An 18,219-nucleotide genomic window follows, 5' to 3' on the forward strand; every position below is an offset into this window, starting at 1 on the left:
CAACCACACGGAGATGCTGCTCCAGAGAGTGTGGGTGATGTCCTGAAAGAAGGAGCAGTGACTAATGACAGTCCTCGTATCCTCACATAGCCTATAAGGCATGCTACTTAAGTGCCAGCTTCCACACACTCTACCTTAAAACAGCAGTTATCTTACCAGCAAAATGGGTTTATTGCAGGAATAGCAGAGGAATTGCAACTTGCAACAGGGAAACTATGGCAACCATAGGCATTTTTGGAGATCAAAGGAGAGGAACATTACTTCCTAAAGAGAGGAGGAAATTGGGAGGGGTCCTGTGGAATGAAAGTCCATTGGCAGAAAGCAAGAGTTCAGAGGTTTCTCATTGAGTTGTGGTATTTTCTTACTGGCTGAGCTTGTTGCTGGACAAGAAGAAAATCTTCCTTCCTTGGGCTGTTAAGTAAATTGGGCTTCCCCTGTTGGGAATGCAAAGTCTCTTTCTCTGTTGGGGTCTGAGGATGAGTTGTAGGGCATGAGAGCTCCCCCTTCTGCCTCCCAACTCCAGTTTAAATGAGATCTCCTTTATTCGGTTCTATACCAAGACCTTGCTATGTTATAAAGGATCGGATCCTTCCCTGGAAGTTCACAGTCCACTGGAAGAAACCTAGATGGACCCAAACAACTACAAAATTATATACAATACCCCAGCATTGTCATTCATTCCTTCAGCAAATATTGAGCATCCTCTGTGTGCCAAGCACTATCCTTTTTTTTTTTTTTTTTTTTTTTTTTTTTTACAATAGTCAGAGAGAGAGAGGCAGAGACATAGGCAGAGGGAGAAGCAGGCTCCATGCACCTGGAGCCTGATGTGGGATTTGATCCTGGGTCTCCAGGATCGCGCCCTGGGCCAAAGGCAGGCGCCAAACCGCTGCGCCACCCAGGGATCCCCCAAGCACTATCCTAATGGAGCTGTAAGCATAGCAGACAAATATCATGAAGCTTATACTCTGGCAGAGGAGATAAACAATAAGCAAGTTAATAAACAACATGTCAGATGTTGAAGAGTACCGCCGAGATATACAGGGAAAGGGGTTGGGAGTTTTGGAGGGAAATCACAATTTTAGGTCAAACAATCAGGAATGGACAGAAATGTACAATGTAGCACAGAGAAGAAAGGTTTCTGGTACCAAGAGGTGAGGGGGCATTATTGGCAGAGGAACAGGCATGAAAGTGAGAAGCTACAGACATGTTTGGGAAGTTGCAAGCAAATCGAGTGCAGTAAGAAGAAAGGAAGGAGAATTCAGGACTTGATGCCAGAAGGGTCAGTTGAGGCCACACTGAGGGCTTGGTGTGTCCCAAGGGGCGAGGATGCCAGTGATCATAGGAATGCTGTGGTGAGTGCAGAACACTTCTACAGCTGCCTCCCTGACCTAGTGGCCAAGGGCTTCCCCACCCTGGGCCAGAGGCATGATAAGATGCTAATAATGGGGAAACTGGGTGCACAGTATGTGAGAACTCTCCATGTAATTTTTCTGTAAATCTAAACAGTTCTAAAAAATAAATAAATAAATAAATAAATAAATAAATAAATAAATAAATAAATCTAAACAGTTCTAAAAATATTTTATTAAAAAAACATGAGACATGTCATAACAAGTTTGAAAAAAAAAGTGAAAAGTGGGAAAACATTGAATCCCCAGATTTCATTGGTTTTCCTGTCTCTGGATAAGATTCTTTCTTTTCCCACTCAGTTTGTCCCCCCACAGATGTTTTCAGCCTCCATAAGGTAGAAGGAAGCATGTGTGGCTGTGTGGGTGGGCACGTGAGGTGGGAGAAGGTGGGTGGGGAAGCCTAGGTTGAGACGTGTCTATGCTGAAGCTTCAGTGCTGGCTTCCTCTCTGAGACTGCTAGAGGTTTCCAGGGAGGCAAAGCATGTGGCAGTTCATTAATAGCCCTGCTGTTCCACACCTGGTGGTCCCTTCAGGTCCTGGGGGGCCCATTGGTTCAGGATACTTCAGTCAATAAAAGGCCACCTGTGACAAGGGCCTGAGCAGAAGCAGAAAGCAAATGCATCACAGATCCCAGAGTTCCTCCTCTGACTCTGGGGAGCTGACCTCTACTCGGAAGCTTGCCCACCATGTGAGGGGCCAAGTCTCATGGAAAGTTTGCAAGCCATTGTCCCTCAATTTCTGGTGGGCTCTTTTTTTCCTGTGTCTCTTTCTCAGTTGCAGCCAGTATCTATCTGTTTATAGATACTTCTTCATATTCAAATTCTTCCTTAGTAACCAAGGATGCTCTGTGTCTCAGCAGTCACCAAAGTACTCTATTTTATTCCAGTTTCCATCCCCTCTCAATAAAGGATGGCTTCCCCACCCCTCTGAGTTTGATAGGATGGATGCTATCCCTATATAGTTGTAGCTGCTGCCACAGACAACACCTGCATAAGCCATATTCCATTAAGACTTAAATGTTTCACTAAATTTGCTGACAGATGTCTTTCTTGCCCTGTCTCAGTTTCATTAAACTCCTAGCTTCGCTACAGAGACTCAGGACACCCTAACCTGCCAAAGAATTCTGTTTCACAACTGAGCTCCTTGGCATCTATTGCATTAATGATTGGCCTTCCCCCACATTAGTTTACCCATTGATACAAGAAGTTGTATTCAAGCTGGCTAGACTCAAGGGGGGTGGGGATGGGAAGCATTTATCTGACTATGTATTCCTATGCTCCTCCTTCCAGGGCTGCTTCCCCAACCTTACAGGGACCCCACCTATCACCTATTGGGTTTGCTTAGAGTGGTCGGTTCTGCAATGGCTCCCCATCCCGCCTGAGTACTTTATGTCTGTGTGCATCCATCATACCAGGGGCTGCGGAGTGGGACTTCCACCTGCAGATTCTCTGTCAGCACTTCTATCAGAAGTTCAGCAGGAAAACAAAGTAATTTAGGCCTTTCCACAAAGGGAACTTATTATAGGAATGGTCACATAGTTGATGAAACAGCTAAGAAGCTCAACAGTACATCGAGACAACCCAGTGATCAACAACAACAGGAAACCACTAACATCCCTAGACTGGAGGGACAATAAGAGAAAGTGATGTTTCTAGACCCCAGGAGCTGGAGCCATTCTATAGGGTGCCTGTCAGGACCTGAAGCAACAGTTTGTGTGGCTGCTACTAGGGGATGCTAAAATGAGAGAGAGAGAGAGAGAGATTGGCCCTAGCTCCACCCTTCTCCTCACCTCCAACCTTCTGCCTTAGCCTTCCATTTGCCAAACACACCTGCCCAGAAGCTGGTAAGTAAGGGAGCCTGGACATTGCAGTTCCCTGTGAGAGCAGAGCGGGAAGTGTGGGGAATGGGCCTGGGAGCAAACCGACAGTTGACTGGCCTACCAGCCATTCAGGCCTCTCACCCTACCAACCTCTGTTCAAAGCTGAGTTGGCCCCTGCCCATTCCAGAAAACTGCTGCTCTTTTCTCATTTCTCTGATCGAGACAGCTGGCAGCCTGATTAGGCGGCATATTCTTGTATGATCTCCCAGACTGAGCAAATAAGGGAAAAATCAGGATCCTCTACTTTGGGGAGGAGGTAGTAAACTACAATATCTATAGTCATCAAATCTTGCTCAAGTGGATAATTGCTTTCCCTAGTCCTTTGGAGGAGAGCAGTGACTCTTGTTTTGTAGGATTTTCAAGGTAGAATTCTTGGAATGTTTCCAGAACTTCAAGAATTCCAAGACTATTCTTAGAATAGTCTCACCTACACCCTGAATGATTATCTTCTGCTCCAAAAGGCCAAGCCCATAATCCACACCTGACTACATGACCATATTCTTCCCTGAGAGCCTGTGTTCGGTAGTTATTCTAGAGGGCTGGTGAGTTGCTTCAGGGAATCTCCAGCTGTTGTCTGAGATGGTTAGTAGTTTGCAGCCTGCCACCCCTCCCATTGCCCCTCTCTTCCTTCTTGAGTTTGGAGCCTCTGTTGCTGGCGTGGGAGCTCAGACAGGGGGGAATGTGGACAGGAAGAGTCCGAGGGCAGAGCAAAAGAAACAAAGGCCCCTAAGTTTGTGCAGCCAAGAAAATAACATGAAACGAGATGAGGGATTTGGGCTGGACTTGTTTTGTTTTGGAGCATTTCAGGGGGCCAGGCATGCAGTTGTGTTTGGATTGGGAAGAAAGGCATAACTGTGCAGAAGAAAATCCTTTTCAGATTTTACTGTAGCTCTTACTGGATTAAAGAAAAACCAAGAGGATTAAACTGTGTGGGGGGGGAGGAGCAAGATGGCGGAAGAGTAGGGTCTCCAAATCACCTGTCTCCACCAAACCACCTAGAAAACCTTCAAATTATCCTGAAAATCTATGAATTCGGCCTGAGATTTAAAGAGAGACCAGCTGGAATGCTACAGTGAGAAGAGTTCGCGCATCTATCAAGGTAGGAAGACGGGGAAAAAGAAGTAAAGAAACAAAGGCCTCCAAGGGGGAGGGGCCCGCGAGGAGCCGGGCTGAGGCCGGGGCGAGTGTCCCCAGGACAGGAGAGCCCCGTCCCGGAGGAGCAGGAGCTGCACCGACCTTCCCGGGCGGAAAGGGGCTCGCGGGGAGTTGGAGCAGGACCCAGGAGGGCGGGGATGCCCTCGGGCTCCCGGGGACAGTAACAGCAACTGCGCGCCCAGGAGAGTGCGCCGAGCTCCCTAAGGGCTGCAGCGCGCACGGCGGGACCCGGCGGGACCCGGAGCAGCTCGGGGGGCTCGGGCGGCGGCTCCGCGGAGGGGGCTGCGCGGCCCCGGGAGCAGCTCGGAGGGGCTCGGGCAGAGGAAGAGGCTCCGTGCGGAGGGGGCTGCGCGGTTCCAGGAGCAGCTCGGAGGGGCTCGGGCGGCAGCTCCGCGGAGGGGGTTGCGCGGCCCGGGAGCGCGAATCCACCAGCGCAGGCTCCGGAGCACAGGGCGCCGGGACACAGCCCAGGATCCGGCCTCCCCCGGGACAGGCAGAGGCCGGGAGGGCCCAGGACAGCGAGGACGCTCCTGCCCCAGCTGAGCAGATCAGCGGCCCCGCCCCGGAGCCTCCAGGCCCTGCAGACGGAGTTCCTGCCGGAGCTGAATCCAGGTTTCCAGAGCTGCCCCGCCACTGGGGCTGTTCCTCCTGCGGCCTCACGGGGTAAACAACCCCCACCGAGCCCTGCACCAGGCAGGGGGCAGAGCAGCTCCCCCAACTGCTAACACCTGAGAATCAGCACAACAGGCCCCTCCCCCAGAAGATCAGCTAGACTGACAACTTCCAGGAGAAGCCAAGGGACTTAAAGAACACAGAATCAGAAGATACTCCCCGGTGGTTCTTTTTTTGTTTGTTTGTTTTTGTTTTTGTTTTTGTTTTTGTTTTGTTTTGCTTTTTGATTTGTTTCCTTCCCCCACCCCCTTTTTTTCTCCTTTCTTTTCTTTCTCTTTCTTTTTTTTTTTTTTTTTCATTTTTTTTTCTTTTTCTTCCCTTTTTTTTTCTTTTTTTTTCTCTTTCTCTTTTCTTTCCTTCTTTCTCTCCTCTCTTTTTCTCTTTTTCCCAATACAACTTGCTTTTGGCCACTCTGCACTGAGCAAAATGACTAGAAGGAAAACCTCACCTCAAAAGAAAGAATCAGAAACAGTCCTCTCTCCCACAGAGTTACAAAATCTGGATTACAATTCAATGTCAGAAAGCCAATTCAGAAGCACTATTATACAGCTACTGGTGGCTCTAGAAAAAAGTATAAAGGACTCAAGAGACTTCATGACTGCAGAATTTAGAGCTAATCAGGCAGAAATTAAAAATCAATTGAATGAGATGCAATCCAAACTAGAAGTCCTAACGACGAGGGTTAACGAGGTGGAAGAACGAGTGAGTGACCTAGAAGACAAGTTGATAGCAAAGAGGGAAACTGAGGAAAAAAGAGACAAACAATTAAAAGACCATGAAGATAGATTAAGGGAAATAAACGACAGCCTGAGGAAGAAAAACCTACGTTTAATTGGGGTTCCCGAGGGCGCCGAAAGGGACAGAGGGCCAGAATATGTATTTGAACAAATTCTAGCTGAAAACTTTCCTAATCTGGGAAGGGAAACAGGCATTCAGATCCAGGAAATAGAGAGATCCCCCCCTAAAATCAATAAAAACCGTTCAACACCTCGACATTTAATTGTGAAGCTTGCAAATTCCAAAGATAAGGAGAAGATCCTTAAAGCAGCAAGAGACAAGAAATCCCTGACTTTTATGGGGAGGAGTATTAGGGTAACAGCAGACCTCTCCACAGAGACCTGGCAGGCCAGAAAGGGCTGGCAGGATATATTCAGGGTCCTAAATGAGAAGAACATGCAGCCAAGAATACTTTATCCAGCAAGGCTCTCATTCAAAATGGAAGGAGAGATAAAGAGCTTCCAAGACAGGCAGCAACTAAAAGAATATGTGACCTCCAAACCAGCTCTGCAAGAAATTTTAAGGGGGCCTCTTAAAATTCCCCTTTAAGAAGAAGTTCAGTGGAACAGTCCACAAAAACAAAGACTGAATAGATATCATGATGACACTAAACTCATATCTCTCAATAGTAACTCTGAATGTGAACGGGCTTAATGACCCCATCAAAAGGCGCAGGGTTTCAGACTGGATAAAAAAGCAGGACCCATCTATTTGCTGTCTACAAGAGACTCATTTTAGACAGAAGGACACCTACAGCCTGAAAATAAAAGGTTGGAGAACCATTTACCATTCGAATGGTCCTCAAAAGAAAGCAGGGGTAGCCATCCTTATATCAGATAAACTAAAATTTACCCCAAAGACTGTAGTGAGAGATGAAGAGGGACACTATATCATACTTAAAGGATCTATTCAACAAGAGGACTTAACAATCCTCAATATATATGCTCCGAATGTGGGAGCTGCCAAATATATAAATCAATTATTAAGCAAAGTGAAGAAATACTTAGATAATAATACACTTATACTTGGTGACTTCAATCTAGCTCTTTCTATACTCGATAGGTCTTCTAAGCAAAACATCTCCAAAGAAACGAGAGCTTTAAATGATACACTGGACCAGATGGATTTCACAGATATCTACAGAACTTTACATCCAAACTCAACTGAATACACATTCTTCTCAAGCGCACATGGAACTTTCTCCAGAATAGACCACATATTGGGTCACAAATCGGGTCTGAACCGATACCAAAAGATTGGGATTGTCCCCTGCATATTCTCGGACCATAATGCCTTGAAATTAGAACTAAATCACAACAAGAAGTTTGGAAGGACCTCAAACACGTGGAGGTTAAGGACCATCCTGCTAAAAGATAAAAGGGTCAACCAGGAAATTAAGGAAGAATTAAAAAGATTCATGGAAACTAATGAGAATGAAGATACAACCGTTCAAAATCTTTGGGATGCAGCAAAAGCAGTCCTAAGGGGGAAATACATCGCAATACAAGCATCCATTCAAAAACTGGAAAGAACTCAAATACAAAAGCTAACCTTACACATAAAGGAGCTAGAGAAAAAACAGCAAATAGATCCTACACCCAAGAGAAGAAGGGAGTTAATAAAGATTCGAGCAGAACTCAACGAAATCGAGACCAGAAGAACTGTGGAACAGATCAACAGAACCAGGAGTTGGTTCTTTGAAAGAATTAATAAGATAGATAAACCATTAGCCAGCCTTATTAAAAAGAAGAGAGAGAAGACTCAAATTAATAAAATCATGAATGAGAAAGGAGAGATCACTACCAACACCAAGGAAATACAAACGATTTTAAAAACATATTATGAACAGCTATACGCCAATAAATTAGGCAATCTAGAAGAAATGGACGCATTCCTGGAAAGCCACAAACTACCAAAACTGGAACAGGAAGAAATAGAAAACCTGAACAGGCCAATAACCAGGGAGGAAATTGAAGCAGTCATCAAAAACCTCCCAAGACACAAGAGTCCAGGGCCAGATGGCTTCCCAGGAGAATTTTATCAAACGTTTAAAGAAGAAATCATACCTATTCTCCTAAAGCTGTTTGGAAAGATAGAAAGAGATGGAGTACTTCCAAATTCGTTCTATGAAGCCAGCATCACCTTAATTCCAAAGCCAGACAAAGACCCCGCCAAAAAGGAGAATTACAGACCAATATCCCTGATGAACATGGATGCAAAAATTCTCAACAAGATACTGGCCAATAGGATCCAACAGTACATTAAGAAAATTATTCACCATGACCAAGTAGGATTTATCCCTGGGACACAAGGCTGGTTCAACACCCGTAAAACAATCAATGTGATTCATCATATCAGCAAGAGAAAAACCAAGAACCATATGATCCTCTCATTGGATGCAGAGAAAGCATTTGACAAAATACAGCATCCATTCCTGATTAAAACTCTTCAGAGTGTAGGGATAGAGGGAACATTCCTCGACATCTTAAAAGCCATCTACGAAAAGCCCACAGCAAATATCATTCTCAATGGGGAAGCACTGGGAGCCTTTCCCCTAAGATCAGGAACAAGACAGGGATGTCCACTCTCACCACTGCTATTCAACATAGTACTGGAAGTCCTAGCCTCAGCAATCAGACAACAAAAAGACATTAAAGGCATTCAAATTGGCAAAGAAGAAGTCAAACTCTCTCTCTTCGCCGATGACATGATACTCTACATAGAAAACCCAAAAGTCTCCACCCCAAGATTGCTAGAACTTATACAGCAATTCGGTAGCGTGGCAGGATACAAAATCAATGCCCAGAAGTCAGTGGCATTTCTATACACTAACAATGAGACTGAAGAAAGAGAAATTAAGGAGTCAATCCCATTTACAATTGCACCCAAAAGCATAAGATACCTAGGAATAAACCTCACCAAAGATGTAAAGGATCTATACCCTCAAAACTATAGAACACTTCTGAAAGAAATTGAGGAAGACACAAAGAGATGGAAAAATATTCCATGCTCATGGATTGGCAGAATTAATATTGTGAAAATGTCAATGTTACCCAGGGCAATATACACGTTTAATGCAATCCCTATCAAAATACCATGGACTTTCTTCAGAGAGTTAGAACAAATTATTTTAAGATTTGTGTGGAATCAGAAAAGACCCCGAATAGCCAGGGGAATTTTAAAAAAGAAAACCATATCTGGGGGCATCACAATGCCAGATTTCAGGTTGTACTACAAAGCTGTGGTCATCAAGACAGTGTGGTACTGGCACAAAAACAGACACATAGATCAGTGGAACAGAATAGAGAATCCAGAAGTGGACCCTGAACTTTATGGGCAACTAATATTCGATAAAGGAGGAAAGACTATCCATTGGAAGAAAGACAGTCTCTTCAATAAATGGTGCTGGGAAAATTGGACATCCACATGCAGAAGAATGAAACTAGACCACTCTCTTGCACCATACACAAAGATAAACTCAAAATGGATGAAAGATCTAAATGTGAGACAAGATTCCATCAAAATCCTAGAGAAGAACACAGGCAACACCCTTTTTGAACTCGGCCATAGTAACTTCTTGCAAGATACATCCACAAAGGCAAAAGAAACAAAAGCAAAAATGAACTATTGGGACTTCATCAAGATAAGAAGCTTTTGCACAGCAAAGGATACAGTCAACAAAACTCAAAGACAACCTACAGAATGGGAGAAGATATTTGCAAATGACATATCAGATAAAGGGCTAGTTTCCAAGATCTATAAAGAACTTATTAAACTCAACACCAAAGAAACAAACAATCCAATCATGAAATGGGCAAAAGACATGAACAGAAATCTCACAGAGGAAGACATAGACATGGCCAACATGCATATGAGAAAATGCTCTGCATCACTTGCCATCAGGGAAATACAAATCAAAACTACAATGAGATACCACCTCACACCAGTGAGAATGGGGAACATTAACAAGGCAGGAAACAACAAATGTTGGAGAGGATGCGGAGAAAAGGGAACCCTCTTACACTGTTGGTGGGAATGTGAACTGGTGCAGCCACTCTGGAAAACTGTGTGGAGGTTCCTCAAACAGTTAAAAATATACCTGCCCTACGACCCAGCAATTGCACTGTTGGGGATTTACCCCAAAGATACAAATGCAATGAAACGCCGGGACACCTGCACCCCGATGTTTCTAGCAGCAATGGCCACTATAGCCAAACTGTGGAAGGAGCCTCGGTGTCCAACGAAAGATGAATGGATAAAGAAGATGTGGTTTATGTATACAATGGAATATTACTCAGCTATTAGAAATGACAAATACCCACCATTTGCTTCAACGTGGATGGAACTGGAGGGTATTATGCTGAGTGAAGTAAGTCAGTCGGAGAAGGACAAACATTATATGTTCTCATTCATTTGGGGAATATAAATAATAGTGAAAGGGAATATAAGGGAAGGGAGAAGAAATGTGTGGGAAATATCAGAAAGGGAGACAGAACGTAAAGACTGCTAACTCTGGGAAACGAACTAGGGGTGGTAGAAGGGGAGGAGGGCGGGGGGTGGGAGTGAATGGGTGACGGGCACTGGGTATTATTCTGTATGTTAGTAAATTGAACACCAATAAAAAAAAATAAATAAAAATAAAATAAAAAAAAAAAAAAAAAAAAAAAAAAAAAAAAAAAAAAGGATTAAACTGTGTGAATGTATGAAGGTTGCTGCACCCAGACAGGAGGAACCCTGTCTCTTCCTGGGACATGTTTGGACAGCGTTCAGAAGCGGCAGGCTTGCTTGTCCATCAGTCACCTATCTGGCAGATTTAGCATCAGGTGGAGCCATGCACGTTACTTTCCTTTTCTTTGCCTTAATAATAATAATTATTAAATATTAATAATGGCGTTAGTACTATTGGTCCAAAGGGACAGACCTCAGAATTAACTAATTCAAAACAGAGGGATCTTGACTCCTGCCTCATGGAGTCCAGAACTTTCCAGCCAGAGAAAATGCAAAGAGATAGAGTAGAATTGGAATCGGGTTTTATTTCTGTTCTGTTTAAATTAGTTCTGTCTCTTTTTGGCTGCCCTGGTCTACTTCTCTTGCGAGCTTCCTTCTCTCTCACTGAAGACTAGCTTTCCCCTCTCTATTAGTCTACTAGGGCCGCCGTAACAAAGTAGCACAAACTGAAAAGGCTCAAACAACAGAAATGTACTGTCTCATGGTTCTGGAAGCTCAAACTCCAGATCAAGGTATGGACAGGGCCATGCTTCCTGCGTGTTTCCCTGTGAAGGGAGGGGTCTGTCCTAGGCCACAGTCCTGGCTACACTACCTTGTGGTGGTCTCTCTGTGTCTGCCTGTCCAAATTAACCCCCCCTTTGATAAGGACACCAGGTATATTGAGCTAGGGCCCACCCCACAATGACCTCATTTAAATTCCAGTACCTCTGTAAAGACCCTATCTCTAAATAATGTCCCATTTCCTGAGCCAATCAATGATGGCCAGGTAGTCTGGGTCCTTTAAGAATATGACAATTCTCATAGGACCCATGTATCTGCAGATCAGCTCATTAATGCTCAGTACAAATCACCCCCAAATCATCATGACATCTAACAAAGGGCCTGTTCTCTCTCCCCATCCACTGGAGTCAGTAGACATGGTGGGAGCATGGGGGGGATTTTGTAGTCGCCCAGTGAGGGCCCAGGCTGACACAAACCATGCCAACTCAGTCACGGTGCCAGAGTGAAAGGAAGCTCCAGAGGGTCCTCAACTGGCAATTAAATCTACCTGGAGGGGTGCACTTCTGCTCACAACCCACTGGCCGTATTTGGTGACGTGGCCCTCTTGGGGTGTGTGATCCCACCTGTGCCCACAAGGCAGAGAGCCAGAGCGGCTGCCAGTCAACCCTGATGACCCACACAACCCACGTGATGGGTGCTGTGGAAAAAGTGGCTCCCAGAAGCCAGGGGATACTCTGCCAAGCATAAGATGGGGAGCTACACAGCAGGCTTGTGGGTGAGCACTCCAGAGGCCTCTCAGGCCAAAGAAAAGGCACCAGGGAAGACTGTGAGGAGGGAAGAGCACCTTGGCCTGGCTCGAGTGCAGTGTGAGGCGAGCGTGGCCAGGCTGCACACTGACGAGAACTGCCTGCTCTAAGGCAGGGTTTGGATTTTGTCCCAAAGACAGTGGGCCACCAACAAGGCTTTCAAGCCAGCTGCAGCATGGTCACACACACATTTTAGGAACAGCACTGGCAGCATGATCATTTGAAAGAAGGAAAGGAAGAGCACCAGAGGTGCGCAGAGCTTGGGTCAGCCTCAGTAGTTACTGGTGGAATCACCTAGACTTAGCACCTCTTTGATGTAGGAGTGTAGCTTGTTGTGATTGCTAGAACAAGGATGGCTTTGTGAAAATGCTGGCATCTGCACTGGGTCCTGAAGGAAGAGGAAGAGCTGATGGACATCGGAGGGGAGGCTTTGCAGGCTCACAACAAAGCCGAGCAAAGCCCAAGGAGCTGGAAGCACTCTGGTGGCTGAAGACAAGTATGTGTGTTTATCCTGCACATTCAAATCCCAGAATCTTGTTTTAAGATTTTATTTGTTTATTAGAGAGAGAAAACAGGAGCAGGGAGGAGAGGCAGAGAGACAAGCAGGCTCCCTGCTGAGCAGGGAGCCTGATGTGGGGCTCAGTTCCAGGACCCCAGGATCATGACCTGAACCAAAGATAGATGCTTAACTGACTGGGCCATCCAGGCACATCAAAATCACAATTTTTGATGTTGGGCTTGAAGAGTTTAAAGGTGAACATTGGGGCAGCTGGGTGGCTCGGTGGTTGAACATCTGCCTTTGGCTCATGTCATGATCTCGGGGTCCTGGGATCAATTTCTACATCGGGCTCCCTGCAGGGAGTCTGCTTTTCCCTCTGCCTATATCTCTGCCTCTTTCTCTTTCTCTCGCTCTGTGTCTCTTGTGAATAAATAAATAAAAATCTTAACCAATGTTCACCTTTATTTTATTTTATTTTTTTAAGGTAAAGCAAGTTTGGGAAAACACACTGATGCCACAGACTCCATCAGGTGGCTTTTTAGCACTCGGGGGTATCTGAGAATGGTTTCGTGCCCTGTGTGCTTGCTTTATTCTAGGCAGAGGTTTTGCATGTTCTATAATCACATGATCTTTCCCTGTTGGGAGCCCAATATCTTCCGTATTATTCCCAGGCAGTTGTGCCCTGAAACATACTCCCACTCCACTCCATCTCCTCTCTGGCAAACATCCCCGTGATAACCTACATCTTCAACCCTTTCAAAGACACATCTCCATGTGCTGCAGATTTGGGCAGCTCACCTGAGAAGGATTCATGAACCATCGCTTGCCAAGGCTATCATTGAGAAAGCTCCTTGAATACACAGAGGAAGCACCCCAAGAGAGAACCCTGTATGGAAATCTGGAGACCACCTATAGACCATGAAGAGGCAAATGAGCTCCTCCAGCCTCCGTGTGACACCACGCATCCTCACCGCAAGTCTGGGGCTGGCTTGCAGGACCCACGGAAGACTTATAAAAAAACGTCTTTCAGGCCTTCATGAATGAGGATGACCAGTTAAAAATTAATGAGAAGATTACATAAAACCATCTGCTGCCTTTATTTCCCCCTGGGTGCATTAAAAATATGCAGCTGCTCGATGTGAAAAGTTGCATTGCCCTGCATGACTCACAGGCTGGTCCTGCACGTGGCAGGTGGAGAGGATGTGAGGTGGGAGGGGAAGTGAAGGGAGCATGCCCACCCAGGGAGCTCCACCTGGAGCTGAGTGTCTGGAGCACAACAGTCCAGACCTTTCCACCCCCTTGACCTGCTCTCTGAAGGAGGTGTTGTTCTGTGTATGTAGCTGATCCTGCTGTTGGGTTTGTGTCTGTGTGTGTTTTTCTTTTTAATCTGAAAATTGGTCTTTGAGTCCACAAAATGCAGCTGCAGCTGCCATAATTAAAATGAAATAACCTGCTCCGTTCAGTCCTCAGGGAGAAAAACCTTTAAAAAAAATCCATATTCTGAATGGACTCTGGAACGTGGCAACTGTCGTCTTCTCTCCCTACATACTTTGCAACAAGTTTCACAGCTTTGCTTTTCTCTGGAATCGGGGGAAAGAAGGGCATCCACGTTTACTGAGCTTTTATCCTGGCCCCATGTACTCTGCAGGGCTGTCCCAACTGTATAACTTGGTGTTTGAGTCCAGTCTGATGCTTCATTTCTTTTCCCGCTGTCAGGCGCCCTCCAACATCCTGTTAGATAGACTAGACCCCAGACCTCTCAACCTGGTCCGATTCTGTCTGGAAACGTGGGAGGCTTGGTATTATTAAAATGTTATTGAAACTGTTGGCACATGTAATTGGCTTAGATTAGAAACCAAAGTTCTTAGAGGGGTAACAAGGTGGAGTTGGCTGTGCTAATGATTACATGCTAATGAGATGGTTTTCAGAGGATGGATGGGCTCTTCCTGAAGGTATTGCTTAAAAGTCACTCCTCAGGCTGGGTGGGAAAGTAAAATCCCACAGGAGCTGAAGCCTTGGGGGTTTGTTTGGATCTCAAAACAAGGTAACTAAGGGAGAAAGTGGTTAACAATGTGCTAGAAATTGAAGATACAGCAGTCAGTGACTTCAGGGAGGTCCTAGGCGGGTAGAAGCAAAGGACATGCTGACACATGATTCTAAGACATTAGTAATGAACACCAGGTCAGAGATACATACAACTTGCTAGAATTTTGGCATGTTTTTTCCTCCAAAAATCTATTTCTTCAATTGGGACGTTGTGAGGAGTAAGGCAATCTCAGTGCGAGAGAAATGCCCAGAATGTTGAACATGAAAAGAGGAGAAGAAATTATTGCATGTTCTATGTCTATGCCAGGCGTCTGCAACTTAGCCTAATCTCCCTTATCATCAGTCCCATTTCCCATTTAATGATGAGGAAATGTACGGAGCTCGGTGGTTTGTCCCAGGATGCAGAGATGGTAATGGGGTGCCGTGTGATCCAGACCCCCTCTACTTCTAAAGCCCCTGTTCTTCCCATCACACTAGGCTTCCTCTAAGAGAATGTGCATCCTTGATTGTCAGGTTATATAGCTCACCATGACTTGTAGTTAAAATGAGGAAGTCTTTTTTTTTTCCCCCGTTGGAAAAAAAAAAAAAAAAAACCCAAGTCTTAATAGCAGGCATCTTTTTTTCTCTCTCTCACTCTTTTAAGATTTTATTTGAGATAGAGCATGAGCAAGGAGAGGGTCAGAGGGAGAAGCAAACTCCCCACTGAGCAGGGAGCCCCATAAAGGCTCCATCCCAGGATTCTGGGATCCTGACCTGAGCAGAAGGCACTTAACTGACTGAGCCACCCAAGCGCCCCTAATTGCAGGTGTCTTGATAGGAGTCATCCATGGTCTTCTCCAGGCTACAGATAGGACAACGGAGTTCAGGTGTATTGAGTCCTCTGGGCAATCCTCCCCAACATTGTAGGTGGCCCAGAGTATAGAAATGTGTGCTCCCTCATGGCCTGAGCAGATTCTTGGGTATCCAAGATACCTGGGTCTGCTGCTCCTGCTACCATGGTTTAGCTAAGAAGGGGAGGATGAAAGCAGTACTCCCTTCTAAGATCTCCTGCTACCTTTGGAATTCTCTGTAAGACACTGCAGTCTGGTGATTGGGGCCCAGCTCAAGGCATTGTCTTATCTCCTTGATTTGCAGTCACTTTGGGGAAAAGCACTTCATTCCACCCGGGCCTCTTAAAGGCATTCCAGAAAACAATCATATTCTGCCCACTGTAAGGTAGGCAGAAAAGTGCTCTGGAAACAGGAGGTAGTGGACCAAGAGTGTCAGGGGTTTGGGTGTCACACATTGGGTCACGGCGTGCTCTATGGCTCCCCTGGAAAGCAAAAAAACAGGGTTTAGATTTTGTCTCCACTGCTTCCTAGCCAGGGGATTAGAAGTAGGCAACATAAATTCCCTAAAGTCTCCTTTTCTTGTCTTCGAGTCCGGAAGGATAATGCTTGCCTCATGCTGTTGTTTAGAAGGTTCCGTGAGATCAAATACCAACCAACCCCTAACACTCTGCTCAACACTTGGCACGCAGTGAGGAGCTTGTACTATGCCAGCCTTGCAAAATTCATCTTCTTACAGCAGATCTCCTGTCATGTCACTTCTCTGTTCAAAAGCCCTGAGTGGCTCCTAATGACTCATTGAGTAACAGCCATCTTCTCTGTCTCAGTTTTCAGGGCCCTGTTTGTGGGAGCCCACATCGCCTGCCAGGTGTGTCATCCTCTGCTCCCACACAGCCCATGTTCTGGGAAGCTGTGCTACACACTTCTTACCTGCTTCCCCACCGTGCTTTTCCCCCTTGCACAGAGGATCTGGCCTGTCCCCAGGCCACCCCCACCTACCACTGCCTCTGAGGCAAGGCTGAGCTGAAATGGTATGTTGTCCAGTAAGGCACTCTCTGATCTGTCAGCCGTGCTGGTGTCTTCGTTCCTCGGGCCTCTCGCTGGCTTTCATCTGTATCTCTCTGACAAACTGCGAGTCCTTACCTTTCCTTGCTAGGCCGTGAGCTTCCTGAGGGCAGGATTTGCTTCTGAGTCATCAGTGCATTCTGTACGACACCTAACCCTCATGACCTGAATGAATGAGTGAGCAAGTGAAGGAATGAATGAAGGCTACAATCCCTTTGTAGCCAGCTTTCCCCTCCATAAACTGCTAGTACATAAGTACCTCTTAAACCATCAGTCCACCCATGGGCATTTTCCTTTCACTCACTGTGGCACTTGTTGGAGGCCCTGGGAAAAAGAGAGAGAAATCAGGGCTATGAGTCGAAAGGGGAATCAACAGGAGAAAAGGAGTTGAGGTTTTCCCTCATGCCCTGGCAAAGAGGCAGATGGGAAAGGAGCTAAACTAGCTCAATGGGTTCTCTAAGAGGGGAGGAGCCCTAAGGACCAGGCCAGGGTCCAAAGCCCAAGCTTTGGGGGCAGAGTGGGATTTTATGACCTGGACCAAGGAGAGGGGGGTTTGAGAGAGATCTGAGTACTTTGCATACATCTAGGACCCCGGCAGGACCCTTGCTGACCAAACCAAGAACTCTGAGTCCTAAAAGCCACAGGTGCTGGAAGGGTGGGGAGAGGCCCCCACACAGGAGCAGGTGCCTGTTACCGTTGCTATAACAAAACAACCTCCTGCAGCTCTCTGAAACTTTGGTGGGGCAGCTTACAATGACCCAGGCATGATAAATAGAAATTAAGGGCACAATAGCCACTACTGCTCATCCAAGATGTTTAAAATGAGAGTCCAGGGCTATCTAGTGTCTTGCCTATTTCTTATTACAGGGTCATGTAGTGTGATTTTTAAAGGCTTTTTTTTTTTTTTTTTTTTTTTTTTTTTTTGCACACTTGGTCAATCCTGTTTCTGCCCAGCAGGTTGTCCATCCTGCAATGTTCATGAGCCTGACCCCTGAGAGTGGGGAAGGGATTCTTGTTCTTGGGCCTGATAAATGTTCTTGCCTAACAGAGTTCCTCTTTGATAAGAATAACAATTTATGGGCAGCCCTGGTGGCGCAGTGGTTTAGTGATGCCTGCAGCCTGGGGTGTGATCCTGGAGACCCGGGATCCACTCCCATGTCGGGCTCCCTGCAAGGAGCCTGCTTCTCCCTCTGCCTGTGTCTCTGCCTCTCTCTCTCTCTCTGTGTGTGTCTCTCATGAATAAATAAATAAAATCTTTTAAAAAAAAAACAATTTACAGTAAAGAAACATGAAACTTAGATGAAGCCAGCAAGATGCCACACTTAAGAAAATTGTGTTTTTAATAGAGATGACCACTAATTCCTCACCTGATGATAGACAGGAATGTTTTCTTAGCTAGGCTCCTACATATATTTGGCAAATAGGTATTCAGGGAGTTTCTCAAAAATAATTTTTTTTCTAAATGTTTTATTTATTCATGAGAGAGAGGCAGAGACACAGGCAGAGGGAGCAGCAGGCTCTCTGAGGGGAGCCCAATGTAGGACTCGATCCCAGGACCCTGGAATCATGACCTGAGCCAAAGGCAGATGCTCAACCACTGAGTGATGCAGGTACCCCTCAAAAATAATTTTTACCTCAGGCACCTAAATGTATTCATCACACCGCCTTCTTTAGCCTGGTGCATCTTTTATAAAAAAAGCATTTGGGGCTGTTTTCAGTGGATGGGATGGTTGGTACACTAGAAAGTAAACAGATCTTCGGTCTGTTAGAGCTGTGTTCAAATTTCATTTGGCCTCTTGGCGTGACCTGAGGCAGATGACTCAAAACCTCTGAGCTCCTCCTTACTTTTCTTCTG

At 45.7% G+C, this 18,219-nt stretch overlaps 1 protein-coding gene across 3 annotated transcripts in view; it reads left to right on the forward strand.

The window, feature by feature from the left end:
• TENM4 (teneurin transmembrane protein 4) overlaps nucleotides 1-18,219 on the forward strand; it is a 2,722,049-nt gene that overhangs the window by 2,202,205 nt on the left and 501,625 nt on the right. The window lies entirely within an intron of this gene.

The sequence above is a fragment of the Canis lupus genome, chromosome 21 (assembly GCF_003254725.2).
Source record: "Canis lupus dingo isolate Sandy chromosome 21, ASM325472v2, whole genome shotgun sequence".
In the NCBI taxonomy this organism is placed as follows: domain Eukaryota; kingdom Metazoa; phylum Chordata; class Mammalia; order Carnivora; family Canidae; genus Canis; species Canis lupus.